The sequence below is a fragment of the Nannobrachium achirus genome (assembly GCF_963921795.1).
Source record: "Nannobrachium achirus genome assembly, chromosome: 6".
NCBI classification, from domain to species: Eukaryota; Metazoa; Chordata; class Actinopteri; order Myctophiformes; family Myctophidae; genus Nannobrachium; species Nannobrachium achirus.
This window is the reverse complement of record NC_137815.1, coordinates 56706858-56725811: the sequence shown is the minus strand read 5'-3', so window position 1 is coordinate 56725811 and position 18954 is coordinate 56706858. Positions and strand designations below refer to the sequence as shown.

Sequence of the window (18954 nt, the reverse complement as noted above, 5' to 3'; positions counted from 1 at the left end):
CACACACACACACACACACACACACACACACACACACACACACACACACACACACACACACACACACACACACACAGTAAAGTAATTCAATATACACAGGGAGTCCTAAAGAATATATAGCCTGGGGAGTACCACTAATGCTGGATGATGTCATGGGTGCGTGCACGTATATGCACGACTTGATGCACTTTTGAACTTTCAAAATAATTTCGAAGCCATATATGATTATGGCATAAGAATAAGCCTGAATAGCTACCCGTGGTGGTAAGACAACATCTATTACAGCGGCAAAAACAAGAGTTCTGGAGAGCCGCGCTGTGCTGTTTGTAATGTCCAAGGCCCTTTCAGTACAGCTAAGTAAGTAAAACAGACGCTTTCCAACTTACTTTTCATCACAGTTTCTCAGTGAAACGACACTGCAATCGCTCCGGTAATAACATTGTGTTGCAGTGAAATTGCACAGTAGCGCAGCAGCAGATTGAAAATTACACACAACATCAGAAGCGATGCTCTTATTATTATGATAATTACAACGGTATAGTGCATCATATGGTTTAAATTATGGCAGTTTGTGTTCTTCATGTACAGCATCTGTCTTTCTTTCTGTGAATGCCACGTTTCACTCTTGCTCAGAGTATCCTGAATCTGTTTGTATATATGTGTGTGTGTGTGTGTGTGTGTGTGTGTGTGTGTGTGTGAGTGTGAGTGTGAGTGTGTGTGTGGTGTGTGTTCTTGCCAGCGTGGGCGTTTTGGTTTGGAATGTCTAGTCCACACACAGACAGATGCTCCGGCAGTAGTCATGTTCTACCTTGACTAACCCAGAATGGCACACATGTTGTTGGTCTTGGAAAGCCGGCACCACATTGTATCCCTCAGAAGGTCATAATAGACTACTGACTGACCAGAGAAAATCCAGGGTCACGGATCAGAGGGGGAAAAAAGCATAGTTTGAGAGGTGAGCGTGAATATGTTTTCATAAATGACTTTCTCTTAACTCTGAGAGTGTAACCAAATGGTCCATTTTGCACTCTCAGAGTTAAATTAACACTGAGGATTTGACTTTGTGTTTTTTTTAATCTATTGTGCTTTAATGCTTTAGTGAAGCCTATAGCCATTACAACTCACTTTATGGGATGTAAAAATGTTACTGTGAGGTGAGCATGATTGTGTTTTCCACACACAATCCTTCGTGGTTTCTGTCATGTGATGTGGAGAGACGGCTCTGGGTTTTCTTTAGCTTTTAGTTGTTTTTTGTTTTAGTCTGCTGGATCTGCCAGATGTCAGTCTATAAAATATGTCCCGGGTGAGAAATGTCTAGGTTGAATTTCAAAATATGTTTTCCTAGCATAGTTTTGACAGTACTTTCATTTACTTTACTTTACTTTACAAAAAAAAAACATCACTTTTAGCTATTTCAAATAAATATATATATAAGAGAAAATGTTATTTTATATATATTATCCTGACAACACCATTGGTTGGTAAATGTATTTATACTGTACGAATAGAGGTGTTGTTAAATTATATTTTCTGTTAAATAGCTCTATATTCCAATGGCAATCATTGCTATAGTGTTTTTTCAGGAACATGGGTCTCCCCAAAAAGAAAATAAATGTTTGGTATAACAATTGTATCAGATCATATATTTTCTATCGAAATAAATATATATATATATATATATATATATATATATATATATACCGGTATATATATTATATTATATATAACCCTAACCCTATATATATATATATATATATATATATATATATATATATATATATATATATATATATATAAAATATTTATGTCTCATATAGCCTACCAGTAAGACTCCCTAATCGGGAGATAAGCGACCGTTGGTCGCTTATCTCCACAAATATCACAGCCTCCACCTCTCACGTCATACGGGCAGCCATAGTTACACCTGGAATGTTGAATCTCCATATATGGAGATAACCTACCCATCACACAAAGTCTGACCTCACCAGCCCATACCTGGGCATGGACGACTTATATCTCCATATACGGAGATGGCCATATATGGAGATACGATGACATCACAGAGTCCACAGCTGATGATGTGGCGTGATGTCATACAATACACAAACAAGCCCTATATAAAGGGGCAATTCTCACCAGGGAAGAGAGCATTCCCCACTAGCTGAGTATCTTAAGATGGTTGGATGTGATGATAAGCCACAAATAGGCCAAAAGTTTGTTTTACCAATTATCAAGACATACGGGCAGTTGACAGTTTGCCATTGTTACTCATTGAAGTTGAATCTCCATCTGAATCCCTTTTATGCCCATATATGGAGATCCCTGCTCTGAGTATCTGACATCACTAATCCCTTTTATGCCCATATATGGAGATCCCTGCTCTGAGTATCTGACATCACTAATCCCTTTTATGCCCATATACAGTATGGAGATCCCTAACAGAATCCATTTTATGCCCATATATGGAGATACCTGCTCTGAGTATCTGACATCACTGTGATGTCACCTGTTTATGCCTAAATATGGAGATCCCTGCTCTGAGTATCTGACATCACTGCGATCTCACCTGTGATGTCACAGTGACACATCACCTCAGTATCTGTGATGTCACAGTGACACATCACCTCAGTATCAGGCGTTACACGTATACATTGAGCAGGGCAAAGGTGTGACGTGTGTGACGGACGGACGGACGGACGGACGGCCGGTGGAGGTTTTCATACTAAACTGCGACCTTACGGTCGCAATACATCCAATTAAAAGTTTGATATTTGTTCAGAAATGTGGGTAGTGGAAAAAGTATGCTAAATTGGTTGGATCAAATCAAGTGAAAGTACCTACAAACCAGTAAGACTCCCTAATCGGGAGATAAGCGACCGTCAGGTCGCAGCGTGATTTTAGGGCAAAATGTGTAGGAGCAGTGTCCAAAAATGTGTTTGAAAAAATCGGCCTGATGGTGGCGCTATATGGGACAGATCCATGTTGATGACATGAGTGTAGACATACTGTGTAGCGATTTGCGTGATTTTAGGGCAAAATCTGTAGGAGTAGTGTCCAAAGATTTGTTTTAAAAAATCGGCCTGAAGGTGGCGCTAAATGGAACAGATCCATGTTGATGACTTGAGTGTAGAGCAAGTGTGTACCGATTTGCGTGATTTTAGGGCAAAATTTGTAGGAGCAGTGTCCAAAAATACTTGAAAAAATCGGCCTGATGGTGGCGCTATATGGGACAGATCCATGTTGATGAGATGAGTGTACACATACTGTGTACCGATTTGCGTGATTTTAGGGCAAAATCTGTAGGAGTAGTGTCCAAAAATGTGTTTTAAAAAATCGGCCTGAAGGTGGCGCTAAATGGGACAGATCCATGTTGAAGAGATGAGTGTAGACATACTGTGTACCGATTTGCGTGATTTTAGGGCAAAAATTGTAGGAGCAGTGTCCAAAAATGTGTTTTGCAAGAATCGGCCTCATGGTGGCGCTAGAAGAGGGGCATGTGAGAATTGAAGGGGAGATATGAGCAGGGCAAAAGTGTGACGTGTGACGTGTGACAGACTGACTGACAGACTGACTGACGGACAGACAGCTGGTCGAGGTTTTGACAGTAACTGCGACCTGACGGTCGCAATAATCACAGTCCCCAGTTGGATTTGTGAGACCTGTGTAAAATGTCCTCCCATCTCTGTCCTTGGCTTTCTGTTTCTCTACACTGTCCTGTTTATGTGAAGCCGAAGAAAAACATATTTTTAATGGAAAAAATAGAAGGTTTGTTAATTCAAGTGATCTTTAGAAAGATCCATCAATTACAATAGAATTGTTATCGTGTCTTGACAATAAAAGTGTGGCTTCCAAACTTTAGTCCAGGATGTTAATTGCGGGGGTGTGGGGGCTCTAATTGTTGTCGCCAATTAGGATGTTTCACTTAGTTAGATGTAGTAGTATAGTATAGTACTACCAGTAAGACTCCCTAATCGGGAGATAAGCTACCGTTGGTCGCTTATCTCCACAAATAGGCCAAAAATGTGTTTTTCCAAAATCGTCCTGATGGTGGCGCTAGATGGGACAGATCTATGTTGATGAGATAAGTGTAGACATACTGTGTACCGATTCGCGTGATTTTAGGGCAAAATCTGTAGGAGCAGTGTCCAAAAATGTGTTTTAAAAAATCGGCCTGAAGGTGGCGCTAAATGGGACAGATCCATGTTGATGACATGAGTGTAGACATACTGTGTACCGATTTGCGTGATTTTAGGGCAAAATCTGTAGGAGCAGTGTCCAAAAATGTGTTTTAAAAAATCGGCCTGAAGGTGGCGCTATATGGGACAGATCCATGTTGATGACATGAGTGTAGACATACTGTGTACCGATCTGCGTGATTTTAGGGCAAAAATTGTAGGAGCAGTGTCCAAAAATGTGTTTTGCAAGAATCACCCTCATGGTGGCGCTAGAAGAGGGCCATGTGAGAATTGGTGGAGGTTGTGGTTTGGCAGGCAAGGAGTGTGTGTGCAAAATTTGGCATGGATCGGGGCAACGGTTGCGGAGATTTGAGCAGAGGAAAAGTGTGACGTGTGACTGACAGACTGACTGACTGACTGACTGACTGACGGAGGGACTGACAGCCGGTGGAGGTTTGGATAGTATAGGAGTGCAAGTAACTGCGACCTAACGGTCGCAATTATATTTAAATGCATAATCTGTTTAAAACGTTACAGTCCCCAGATACCGATTGTATCAGGAGAGATAACTCTCACAGGATACAGGTTAAACAAGTGAAATTGGAACTGGTGATGCAAAGAAATGAGCAGACACAATTGGAACTTGAACAGTATAAAGTATTTAAGCTGATACATGGGTAGGCTTAAAAACAGCTGAACCCCTGAACATGGGACATAATCATCAGTGATAGCCTAAACTCATTGGGGTTTCGGGTCTACATGGTTCGTATTAAGCACTGAAGTGCTTCTCTCGCTGTTTTGGCAAAGTATAGTTATTGACAAAACCATGACAAAGGCGACCTTGAGCCATGTGAGACACCGCCGAGCGAGAGAGTCGCTGCGTCGAGTGTTGCGAAGGTTGCGTGAGCTGACTCGGCGCCGTTACCGAGTTATGTGCCGTTATGGACAGAATAGTAAATATTGTTGTGGGGACTGCTTCTGCGATCGACTGTATCTCAAAGGGACTTCTCCCAATCACGGCGTCCTTGCACAAGCTCCTCCCCCTACTCTCCTCAGCTCTGGGGAGAATAACACACTCGCAGTTCGTAATAGTTGAGGGCCCAGCTTGGATAATCTTCCCACAGTTTGCTACAGTATATATTTGTATAATATGCATACGTATTATGCTTGTAATCTAGATAGAGTAACTAGTTCAAGATCTTAAAATATAAACTTGTCCAGATGCTGGAGAACATATAAACTGTTGGCCCAAATGGGCAACCAAAGTGGTTTGGGAGAGATTGAGTGGTTGATAATGGAAAAACAAATCATATACAATTCTTCCCAAATATTGCTTTTTTTAAAAATATATATTGCTGTTATCCACAGCGTACTAACTGACTAAAGTGCAACAGGTCTATACTGAGGTGCATGAATAAATTTTTCTGGGACATTTTGTCTTTCACTGATGATTTGAAGTAAGGCGAGCGAACATCTGCAATGTAACATAATGATGCTATAGGATATTGGCGTTATTGTGCAATGTTAAAGTCCTTCAAGAACAGAATTCCACATAAAGATATCACTCTCTATGATATTCAGTCCATCTTATTGTCAGCCTGAGATATTCTCTATAATGGAAGCAAGCCACAAGCACAGCGACCATGTTTTATTCACAGCACAGCAGCATAATATGGTGAAGGCCTGGGGTTTGGTTGAAGGTTGTGATTATGGCTGTTATCACTCACTTCATACAGATGCCATTCGTATTCATGTATACATTTTTATGTCTGGGTACTGTAGTCATGGATGGCAAGACTATAGCTCTGAATTTTACCCACTGACTATTATGCTCCAGAAGAATAAAGTGAAAAGCCATGTTTGTATTGGATATGCAGTGCATGAACCGACAGCTTAACACTACAGCTTCTGCTATTTTGGGCAGCCATGCTGTGTCATTTACTGATGCTCGGGGTGTTTTTTCTGACTCCATGCATTTCCTACTTTCTTTGTCCTAGTGCCCTAGTTCGCAGTACATATTATAAATCATGATGACAAACTATGGATTATCACCCACACTTGGAGGCATCGCTGTGCTGTGAACTCCTATACAGTCCTCCTGCACAAGCTCCTTAGTTCCTTTTAGAAAACTATATGTCAGTAGAAAAACAGCAGCTTCATTTCAGGGGTCCTGGGTGTTTGTACGATCATGCCAAGATATTTCTCAGCTGAATATTCCTTCTATGGTATGATTCTTCCCCCCCTCTCTGAGAGTATGATGCTAGTACCAAGAGATAAACTGATCACAATATTGGCATATGGCACTAATTTAATCTTCTCCCCATTAATACCTACTATATCAATGCAACATGACTTGTCACCACTGAAACATAGGCATATGGTATAAATATAATCCCTGGGCCTTAACCTCTAAGCCCTATGTATACTTGGTTGACCATCCCTCAGGGCTCTGTTCTAGATCTGTTTTCAAACAGGTACTGTAATTGAAAACCGTAATGGAAAGATATTTGTGAAAGATGACCTATTTCTTGGCCATTATGAGAGAAAGAAAAGCGTTTACTTGCATGCACTGCACACGTGCTAACATTTGCAGACAAAGACACACAGACACAAAAACACACACAGGCACACACAAATTCCTGAAGGAGAGTGCCATAATGTTATTATAATCTATGGTGGATGTATAGGAAGAGCTTAGCCATCTTCTGTGATTTTGATGTGATTAGCAGAGGTTCTGGGAAATAGAAGGGCTCTCCCCATGGTTGTGTCTGTCTGTCCAGGCGGCCAATGGAAACGACTGGACCCAGCTGGACTAGACACATGATGACACTGATACACTTTAGCGTGACTACATCACGCTGACCTTTAAGGCATGACACTTTCCATAGTACTTTGACCCACAACTGGTTACCTGGCAACAGATTATAAAGACCAGATTTACAGTAATCACATAAAATGGTAACTGTTGAATAGGGTTTGAGTTTTCAGGGGCTGGTTTAAAGTTGGGTTAAAATCGCCATGGGGGCATCGGCAAGAATGCCAGTTGAAGAGTTGGATTCCATTTTGTGTTATGGTTTTATTTTCATTTAACGCATAACCCCAGATTTGAGTTTAGTCTGAGATCCAAGGAAAACTCTCCAACCTCCAGCTCTCATGTCTGCTGCTACTGAACTTGAGGGCGAGGGCAAAGGCAGTTTATGTAGGCAGCTGATTAGGGCCGAGTGGGTGCAGGTGTGGTGAAGTGGGAGCAGGTGAGGTGGGTGGAGCTGTCCATGATGGGCCAGGGGGTGGGACTGTCCAGTGTGAACTTTTGTACAGCCGCCCCAAATCTGCAAGATTTTAACCAAAAAAAAGTCACACTGGGATAGGGCCGCCCCATGAGGAACAGATGGGTACTGGGGGGGGCTCAGGTGGCGGCCGAAACTGTGGGGGCCCAGGTGCGGGGGAAGGCTCAGGTGAACTGGCTGTTGGAGGCGGAGACTGAGGTTGAAGGTGGAGCCTGGGGTGCCGGAGACGAGGAGACAGGAGGTGGCCGGGCTGCAGGAGGCGGAGTAGGAGACTAGAAGGGAGCCGGGCTGCAGGAGGCGGAGACTAGGAGGGTGCCGGGCTGCAGGAGGCGGAGACTAGGAGGGAGCCTCGGCTGCAGGAGGCGGAGACTAGGAGGGTGCCGGGCTGCAGGAGGCGGAGACTAGGAGGGTGCCGGGCTGCAGGAGGCGGAGACTAGAAGGGTGCCGGGCTGCAGGAGGCGGACACTAGGAGGGAGCCTCGGCTGCAGGAGGCGGAGACTAGGAGGGTGCCTCGGCTGCAGGAGGCGGAGACTAGGAGGGTGCCGGGCTGCAGGAGGCGGAGACTAGGAGGGAGCCTCGGCTGCAGGAGGCGGAGACTAGGAGGGTGCCTCGGCTGCAGGAGGCGGAGACTAGGAGGGAGCCTCGGCTGCAGGAGGCGGAGACTAGGAGGGTGCCTCGGCTGCAGGAGGCGGAGACTAGGAGGGTGCCGGGCTGCAGGAGGCGGAGACTAGGAGGGTGCCGGGCTGCAGGAGGCGGAGACTAGAAGGGTGCCGGGCTGCAGGAGGCGGAGACTAGAAGGGTGCCAGGCTGCAGGAGGCGGAGACTAGAAGGGTGCCGGGCTGCAGGAGGCGGAGACTAGGAGGGTGCCGGGCTGCAGGAGGCGGAGACTAGGAGGGTGCCAGGCTGCAGGAGGCGGAGATTAGGATGCTGACGAGGAGGTGGACTGGCTGCAGGAGGAAGCGAGGTCTTGTGCTTCCTTATCAGCAGGAGTACTTGATTGCTCTCCTGCAGCCAGTCTGACCACTCCTGATCTGTTTTTGGTTTGGCCATGGCAATTTTGCTCATCCGGGCTCGAAGGACCATGTTGAATAGGGTTTGAGTTTTCAGGGGCTGGTTTAAAGTTGGGTTAAAATCGCCATGGGGGCATCGGCAAGAATGCCAGTTGAAGAGTTGGATTCCATTTTGTGTTATGGTTTTATTTTCATTTAACGCATAACCCCAGATTTGAGTTTAGTCTGAGATCCAAGGAAAACTCTCCAACCTCCAGCTCTCATGTCTGCTGCTACTGAACTTGAGGGCGAGGGCAAAGGCAGTTTATGTAGGCAGCTGATTAGGGCCGAGTGGGTGCAGGTGTGGTGAAGTGGGAGCAGGTGAGGTGGGTGGAGCTGTCCATGATGGGCCAGGGGGTGGGACTGTCCAGTGTGAACTTTTGTACAGTAACCGAGTTCCCAGTAATCAGATTACAGACACCTTTGAAAAGGAAATGGATGGATCCAGTGGTTTGTTCTACGTTGTTTTTTTCAGACAGTGATGGAAAGAAGTACTCACATATTTTACTTACTGTAAGTAAAAGTATCAATACTGCAATATAGAAATACTCTGTTACAAATAAAAGTCTGGAACTGAAAATGTATTGGGGTAAAAGTATGACAGTGTTGGCATCAAAATGTATTTAAAGTACCAAAAGTAAAAGTACAAAAAATGTTTGAAAATAGCAGATCTACAAGCTCACAACGCGTCACAATGCAATGCAGTGTGAGCTTGTAGATAGGCTATTTTCAAACAGCCAAGGTATAAAATAGTGATAAAGTGTTTTATGTATGTTTTATAATATTATAATTTATATCTGCAAAGTAACTAGTAATTAAAGTTTTCAAATAAATGTAGTGGATCCAAGATGAAGTAAAAGTATTGGAAGTACTCAATTAAAGTTCAAATACCTCAAAAGTGTACTTAAGTACAGTACTTACTAAGTAAATGTACTTAGTTACTTTATACCACTGTTTTCAGAGGGATACGATAATCATTCCCTGCACTGCATGCAGGTGGTGGTGGTCATACGCTAGCACGTTTTCAATGGATTAATGGTTAGCAGAGGGCTACACTTTTTCAAAACATTCTGTACGTCATAGGCTACTAGGAATATAGCGTAACGCGGTAGAACACACCACTGGATGGATCATTAAGAAGCATGTTTTATTGGGAAGGGATACTTAGAATGTGACATTTAAGAGATGAACTTGGGGCACGGCGGTGCAGTTGGTAGCAGTTGGCTTACAGCTTAAGGTCCTGGGTTTGAGGGGACACTGTGGGCGCTCAGGGCGTTTTCTCTCCTCCGTGTCATCAGTGCCCACACTGATGGTGGGGTTGGTGAACGGGCCTCTCTGTGTGGAGTTTGCATGTTCTCCCTGTGTACCTTCACAAAAACATGCAGTAATCCTGGTCTCTATAAAATGCCCCCCCCCCCCCCCCCGGCCAGCTGGGGTGCCTGATGGAGGGGAAAGGAACTGGTTGGAATAACATGTTCCTTCCACGCGCTACGCTACGTCCAATCGGGGAAGTTCCCCCCCTGTCGGGTGAAAAGAAGCGGCCTTATCACTCAGTTCAGGGCTCTCCCCAGGTTGGCAGAGAGAGAGCAGCGCCCAGAATAAAATAAACACTAGATCAAATAAACACTAGAAACTCCAGATGTTAAATTAGATTGGAATAATTTGTTTAATTGCATGTTAGGTGATCGTGTTATCTAAAACTAAAGTAATTTCAGTCATTTGATTTGTTATATGAGTAGGTCTGGGGCGTCCTATTTTGTTACTGATTATGATTTTAAGGTAATATTTATATATTTTGTGAGTATTCACTCTACTGCAAATGAGTTATGTTGAAAGTTATGCCTGTGGATTAAAATATTCACATTACCCCTTTTTGTACGTCTGTAAACCATCTCAAATATTAAAAGATCTAATTACATTTGTGGCAATAATTGTCATGTGTTCCTCTGTGTGTTGATAACCAGATTAGGCAATGTTGTGGCCATTTTGTATTAATGAGAGAACATATTGCAAGATTATTCTAATACTGTTGCAGATCCATTTTCATTAAAGCTTTTGTCTTCAAATCCTCAGTAATTAGCCAAAACAACCGAAGCAGCTGATGTTGTCCAGAATTCTAAAACTGCAGATGGATGAGACAGAAACACATTTAGATGAGTAAAATGTTCTTTACTAGGGGATTTTCAGACATTTTCCCCCAACAGTTAGGAATTTGCAGTCTGTAATCAGTGATGTATTTCTCTCTATTTGCTGGAGGCAAAGAAACAACAAAGTACAGCTTTGAGCTGTCACAGTAAATGGATCTGAACGGGTGTCTCCTAACAGTCTGCCTTGAGCTAAGTTTAAGAAGAGTCATTGTTTATGTCTGCCAATGTACGTACAGTACATTTTTGTACGTGTGTGCATGTGCTGTACGTATTTAGTGTGTCTGTCTGTGTGTGTGTGTGTGTGTGTGTGTGTGTGTGTGTGTGTGTGTGTGTGTGTAGTTATTTGTGTGTGAAATGTGTGCCTACATAGTACTCATAGTCTCATTTGTCCCTCTGTTGATCTTCAGTATGCATGTTTTTGCCTATGTACATGTGTGTATATTAGGGATGTTAATCGACGCATTATTTGCGAATCGACGCGTCGCGGCCGAAAATCGACGCGTCGATCGACTTTTTCCCTTTTTTTTTCCCCCCCGCTAAGCTGCAGCTGAGAGGAGACCACAACGGCGCATTACTTTAAGCAACACAACTTGCAGCAGCACCCACCAGAACTTGCATCAAAGCCCTAATAATAATTATAATAAACAATTGCTCTTCCTTGCGTTAGCATGGAGTCTGTTCTCTATCTATACTATAATTTTGCGAATGTCTGAGTGAGTGAGTGTCTGAGTGAGTGTCTGTCACAGCGTTTCTCCTCAGTGGCTGGAGCAATTGATCTGAAATCGCATCACCATAAGCATATGAACACACCTGACATAACTGTGAAGCCCGTTTGTCACTTTCACAAATCGTATGCTGTATATTAGCATTTTTATGGTGTATCTATATCTATTTAGCCTACAGTACCTTTTGTGACCACACATGTTAAGGGAGGGGCGCTGTTGTTCAGGCCATGCACAATCACACACAAACCCCCACACACACACACACGGGGGGGGGGGTGTGTGTGTGTGCAGGCGGGCGGGCGGGCGGGCGGGGGGGGGGGGGGGGGGGGGGGGGGGGTTCTGGCCCTGTTACAGATGTTGTCCAAAAATCATGCAGATCGGTACACAGTATCTCTGTAGCCGTTAAATGGAACGGGTATTTCTTACATTGATGCTCCTACATATTAGCATGCAAGCACCAGTTAAAGTTACTTTCCATCCCTCATATACTGTGTGCACAGTGCACATCCCATAACCCACACACTGCACATCATTTCGGAGCTCATATCTTTGAACGGGTAAGGGCTAGTAGACTAAAAGCGGAGTGACAAAGTCCATAGAACCGTTCTGTAGTGGGAGCGCTCAGGCTGGCACCCCATGGCTAGTGTATCAAATGTGGAGCTTTGTTTGGTCTGCCTCGCTGGCTCGCTCTCTCTCGCCGACCGTGTCCATGGGTGTGTCGCATTAACGGCGAGTAGTGTATTTATTTTGTGTTGTGTTTTATTGTCAATCTTGACAAAATCACTGCACACGAGGCGACGTTGCCATTAAATAAGCGAGCTTTCGTGTCAAGCATACATGCAAAGGCAGGAGGTAAACAAAACACATCCAGTCAGCGCGCACTGCTATGACGCGGCACACGAACAGACCAGCAGTGTTTCTCAACCAGTAGTCCGCGGACCTGACCAGCGCCGCATGCATGCGAATCTGCGATCCATGCATGCAACACAGACATTCACTCGCCCCCGACACAGACACACACACACACACACACACACACACACACCGGTCCTCTCACATTTGGAAAACATTGACGCTTATAAAAAACAAGCAATTAAAACATTTTTGGGGGAAAACTTAAAAAAAAAAATCAATTTTTCAACTCATACTTTTTGAGTCGCGGTGAGCATGAGTCGATTTTCGAGTCTTTTTCACATCCCTAGTGTATATATATATATATATATATATATATATATATATATATATATATATATATATTCGCCAAACGCTACCTGTATTTGCAATTTGGCACCCCAGCCTTATAATTCCTCTCTAACAAAGCTAGGGCACAGTAAGTGACAGATAACATCAGGAATCTAGCACTTTGTGCTAAATATAAAGAAATGGATCAAGGCTGTATGAATCCAGACAATAATGACAGAGAAAACTGACTTATGGGGAAAAACTGGTTCACCATAGCCAACTTGTAGCTCCCTGTGGTGCTAGACGAGACGTAGATGGAGCATGTGATGCGACAGAGATTGTATCAGTGCTACAGAGGAATTGAGTCAAATAGTTCAGTGGTTCTCTAAGTTTTTAATTTCAAGGATTCCAATAACTTTGAGAGTGTTACAACTTGAACCAAATACTCTCTAGAGTTACAGACCTGTAAGTGTCCATTTGGAACCCCACCTTGAGAAACACTAGAATAGTTCATCAAATGTAAGGCAAAATTCACTCCGAAAAGGACTGTACTGCCGTGATATACTGTAGCATTTTGGATGCATGGTACAGTATTGCTGCTCAGTTGTAGACGTTGCAATGAGTTTGGAGATTACAAGGAGTACGTTAGAGTAAACTGATCCGGGGCAGACATGTTGTCGGTCACTATAAGTAACGTTGGTTTAGCCCTCTGGCTGATTATAGGTTTGAATGAGTATATGGGGATAGTTACCGGTAGTCTTGCTAGGTTCGATGATGGAACAGTTGAAAGGATGGCATGATGATGAAAGGGATTGAAAGTCACACTCACTGGCCCCAGGGGACAGCATGGCATGATGTCATCATCAGAGAAAGATTGAAATATGAGTCACTAATGTCTGCATTCCTGACGCGAGAATGTGAGTGTGCTCTTTCTTGAGCTTTTGTACTCACTATACTACATACATATTGTGTGTGTGTGTGCGTGTCTGCGTGTGTGTGTGTGTGTGTGTGTGCGTGTGTGTGCGTGTGTGCGTGTGTGTGCGTGCGTGCGTGCACCCAGTATATATTAGGGATGGGACGATAAGTGATATAATCGTTTATCGTGATAAAAAACTCACAAAAAACTCACGATAATCGTATTGTGGAGATTTAATTTATTGTGATATCGTCCTCCGTCATGCACTGGGATCAATTCACCTTTTATTTGCCGAGCTGCATATTCGGTACTAGGGATGGCCAAATGGAGATTTTTTCTTAACTGATAACCGAAAGGCCTTATCAGTTAATTAACCGTTAACCGTTAAGGAAATGTCTTCAAAAATGCGTTAAGGAAATGTGTTCAAAAATGCGCTATTTTAGCGATTTAAAAAAGGAAAATACACCCGTTTTTCCCCATAATAAAGTGCCATATTTACACATTACAAACAATAAAACTAGGAGAAACAAGAATACAAATGTTTTCTAAAAGAAATGTGTTTTTGCAAAGAGACGGTGGCATTGAAATGATCAGTCTGTAATGTGATGCGCTTTCGCCAGGCACGTGCGCACATACAGCAAAGGGGGCTGGAGCCCTTAACTTTTATCAACAGAATTGTCCACCAAAAGGCCATTCAGCCCATGCCTCTCTAAAATTCTGTGCACTCCCTGGCTATCGCCTAACTAAACAGCCGCAGCGAGATGCTCGTATGTAGAACAATAACTTTCAATCGTATAACTTTTGGAATGGTTGAATCGGCTAAACGTGATGTCCATTTCATTAATTTTCTTCTCTCTCGCCCGATCATTGAATTTGCGACTCTGAGCTTTGTTATTTTCGCATATCCTACTCTGTAACCAAGACGACTTTAGCGTTCCTCACGTCATCAACATGTAACATTAGAAAGTTGTGTTTTAAGCTCTTCTTAAACGGGATTCAATGTGACGGGGTCTGTTTTGTAAAATCCAATCGACGACGGAGCATTTTTGAATAAGTCAGCGTGTACGACTCGCGTCGCAGACTCGCAGTTGCGTGAATGCTCGATGTTACACAGACATTGGTGTCCCCCAGAAATGTGTGACCACAGCGCGTATAGTTGCATGGTTGATGACTTGATGTTGCGTAGATATTGGTGTACGGGGCTTTTGGTGTGACACATGGGTTGATTTCCTTTTTCTTTTCTTTTTTATCGGTCAAAATTGACCGTTAGTGCTTACCGGTAACCAATTTCTTATCGGTTTAACGGTAAAGGTTAGCCGTTGGCCATCCCTATTCGGTACCATTTAAACCCTCTATAATTGGTAAAAGGTACTTATAATATACGTACTTGATACAGTCTTTTTGTCACTCTATCAAATGTCTTTGATAAAATGTCTTTGATAAAAAAAAGAAAATAGCTGATCTACAAGCTCTGCTGAGCTAAGCTGAGCTTGTAGATCAGCTATTTTTTTGGCAAATGTTCCGCCCCAGGATAATGGATTTTTATTATCGCGATATCTTAAATCGCGATTTCTTTTGTCACAATAATCGTGATATGAAATGTTCATATCGTCCCATCCCTAGTATATATGCTGAGTGTGCATGTGTATTATTTGAGAGAATGATTATGAAAACGATCAGGAAAGAGAGGGATAGCCAAACAGGATGAGAGGTGGAAATAAAGAGAGAGAGAGAGAGACAGAGAGAGTGGGGGCAACGTGTTCCGAAACAGATTTATTTGGAATCTCTCTTTTTTCCGCTCTGTCATTGGCATGTTTCCATCCGCTGACATTCACGCTCTTACAAACAGCATGTGGGACTTACATTGTATTACTGTAAGCTGCATTGTACAGTTTAGACCATCTCTGGGGAGACTAGATGGTTTGTGCCAGTCTGTACTGTATGCTACAAATACTGTTCTCTGACTCTTTAGTCCAGTGTTTCTCTCATCCTGAAGATGCAGTCATTCAGGTAGGAGTTCTTTTGTTCTTGTTGATCTTGAGTGTCTATTCTTATTTTAAAGAATGTTATAGTAAACTGTGCCACGGTTTCTGTGTTTTTCTGACAGTTGAGATCTAATGTACTTCTGTTTGCATGTATTACATTTTGTGTGCTTGCGTGCTGGCACATGTGCATACCGGTAGCTGGGTTGTGCGTCTTTGGTAGAGAGACAGAGGGAAGAGTGAAAACATTTCAATGCACATTAAAGCAGTCGGAGCGATAAGGAGAGAGATAGAGAGAACAAGAGATAGTGATTGAGAGAAAATAGCCAATCTACAACGCGTCGCAGAAACAATTCATTGTCAGCTTGTGAATCTGCAATTTTCATGCTATTAGATGTTGTCAGAGATAGAGATGTACAGTAGGCACAGGCAGACAGAGAGTTGCTTGTGTGCACTGCAGCAGCTGCTCATTGCAAACCTTACTGCATGCACTTACATGTCAGGTGGTCTTAAGTCCTGGCATGTTAAGCATCAACTCACAGCTTTATTGTGTGGGCACAGGACATCTGGGGCAGATGTTTTTTCGGGATGAGTTTGTGGGTTAATGGCCATAAAGGATTTCTTTTAAGATTTGTTTTGGGGCTTTTATGCCTTGACATTAGACTGACAGGAAATGGGGGGAGAGATGGGTAGTGACACGTGGCAAAGGTTGTCCGGATCAGGAATCGAACCGGCGACGCCGCCAGGCATCCATGCCTATGTGGCAATGCCTAAGTGGTATGCGCCAGGACCAGTAGGCCAGCTGGCGCCCGTGTACACACATTTCAGAAGCAAAACCTAGTGTTTAGAAGACATATTAACACATTCCCAGCCAATTTAAAATATGGATGTGCGCTAATATTGCCAGGTAATATCATTAATTTTTCAGATCAACATTAAGTGGCTTTGAATGGTTAGAGGCTGTGTTGATTGTTATGTGCCACTAGAGTGCGCCAAACGATAAGCCTTTCAACACACATCTATGCTTGTCAAGGACGGAGTAAGCATTTGGCCGGATGCAGCCTGTCCATCCGTTAACATTGGGCTAAGCTAACCCATTACCGGGGGTCCGTGTGCGCCACGCGCGAAATATTATGATGGCCCATCGGCTGGGACATGTATCCACGCCACAGACACTTCAAACCGGGTCAAAATCGGCCGTAATGACGCGGCGTTATGTATTGTAGTGTGTATTGGAACCAACGGCTAACAATGGGGATTTGACACAGAGGAGACCTGTGCTCGCGGTGACGTCACAAACCTATCCTTACTTTTCACGGTAACTCGTTACCACCATACAAGGTAGGCAAGACTGTTTATTCATCAAAAAATATCCAATAAATTGCTTAAAAATAGCCGATCGACTTTAAAAGTCGCTTGGCGTCAAAGTCCCTAGTGAGGAAGTCGATATAAAAGTCGACGGGCGTTGAGTGAGTTAATATTCATTTAATATTTGGAATATTGTGAAGACCTTTCTTCGGCATTAGACATGGTCGCAAACAAAACAAACATAAAAAATACTTTGCTCTTTAAAATGATCACCATTTCATTTCAGTTCAAAATTTTCCAGAAAGAAATAACTACAGTAGCTCAGAACACGACTTGCTGCAGTTAACTGGGGTTGTGTTAGGTGACAAGATGACGAGATTGATCAGACAATCCCCTCCATTGCACTTGAGGAGGAGTGCTTTCTCTCTGGATGGCCACGGGGCCAGCCGGTGCTGGCGCGGCCTGAAAGGACCCGTGCTCCCGCTGCGCGTGCCAAACGGTGTCAGTCTGCCACCGGCTTTCACAGCATGCTTCACACCGGACGTTAAGGACACAGAACCAGGAATACATTAGGCAGAACTGTTGGATCATATGGTGTGTTTTAAGATGCTGTGTGATGATGGGTTGTTGCAGACAGGCTTAAAACCGTTAGATGCAGTTGGTGGGGGGAAAAAAAGGAAAAGAAAGGGATAGCTTGTCTTATTATTCATGGAGACTGTCTTATTTTTCCTTGAATGTTTCATTAAAAGATGGAAGAAGACATTTTTGCACCCCTTAATTGTGTGTGTGTGTGTGTGTGTGTGTGTGTGTGTGTGTGTGTGTGTGTGTGTGTGTGTGTGTGTGTGTGTGTGTGTGTGTGTGTGTGTGTGTGTGTGTGTGTGTGTGTGTGTGTGTGCGTGCGTGCGTGCGTGCGTGCGTGCGTGCATGTGGTTTATTTATTTATTTATTTATTGGGGGGAGGGTGTCCTGTGGCAGCGCTCTAAGGATGGCAGTGTTGGTCCTTAAAACACGTTTTTTTTTAGTACACAAAGATATTCTCATTTACCACTGAGAGCAGATGGGACTCATTGTGCTCAAGGACAACTATGATAAACATACTCTCTCCCAGACAGATTTCCCCAGGCATTCTAGGGATTCAAACTGGCAAATGTCTTGATTCATAAGTCCTTTTTTTAATAATCTTCAAATTATTTTATCTCAGCACTGTTGTGAAGCCCTCTCCTTTAAACATTACCTTCTTTTATATTCATTCAGTCAGTCTTGTGATTAAGTCTGTGGTTATGCCCTTTAGCTTCCCCTCACAAAAAACATGCAGTAATCCTGGTCTCTATACTGCCTCCCCCTGGTCAGCCGGGGCGCCTGATGGAGGGGAAAGGAACTGGTTGGAATAACGTGTTCCTTCCACTTGCTACATACAAGAAGTGGCCTGCTCACTCCTCATGCATTGAAGGAAGCATGAGCTCAGTTCAGTGCTCTCCCCAGGTTGTCAGAGGGAGAGCAGCTGCAGCGCCCAGGATTACAGCTTAGGCACTTGGCAATGGGCTACAAACTCATGGGATAAAGATTTAGGAGAAAATACAAAGTTTTTGGTCTTTCACATTGATGATAATGCGGTGACTTAAGGGGAGACAATGCTCATTTCGTGCAAATCAGTCTAAAAGCGCCAAATTTTGCACAGATATAGCCCAGGGCTTGCTCTAACTAGAGGTTCGCGGCCCTTCGGGCCGCTCACATCTAGAGATCGCGCCTGCTTCGCAGGCGCTCACAGCTACGTTGCAGCAGTGATCCACCCACATCCATCCATCCATCCATCCACATCCATCCATCCACATCCATCCATCCATCCACACATCCATCCATCCATCCACATCCATCAATCCACATCCATCCATCCATCCATCCATCCATCCATCCACACATCCATCCATCCACATCCATCCATCCATCCATCCACATCCATCCATCCATCCATCCACATCCATCCATCCATCCATCCATGCATCCAACCACATCCATCCATCCATCCATCCACATCCATCCATCCATGCATCCATCCATCCACATCCATCCATCCATCCACATCCATCCACATCCATCCATGCATCCATCCATCCACATCCATCCATCCATCCACATCCATCCATCCATCTGTCTGTCTGTCCATCCATCCATCCATCCACATC

General features: G+C 43.7%; 1 protein-coding gene across 1 annotated transcript in view; it reads left to right on the top strand.

The window, feature by feature from the left end:
* Positions 1-10807: 10807 nt before the first annotated feature.
* Positions 10808-18954, top strand: part of nav1b (neuron navigator 1b) — a 97604-nt gene continuing 89457 nt past the window's right edge. Inside the window, exon 1 of the mRNA XM_080727438.1 lies at positions 10808-10884. The gene's annotated coding sequence lies outside the window, so the exon portion shown is untranslated. The remainder of the gene's footprint in view (positions 10885-18954) is intronic.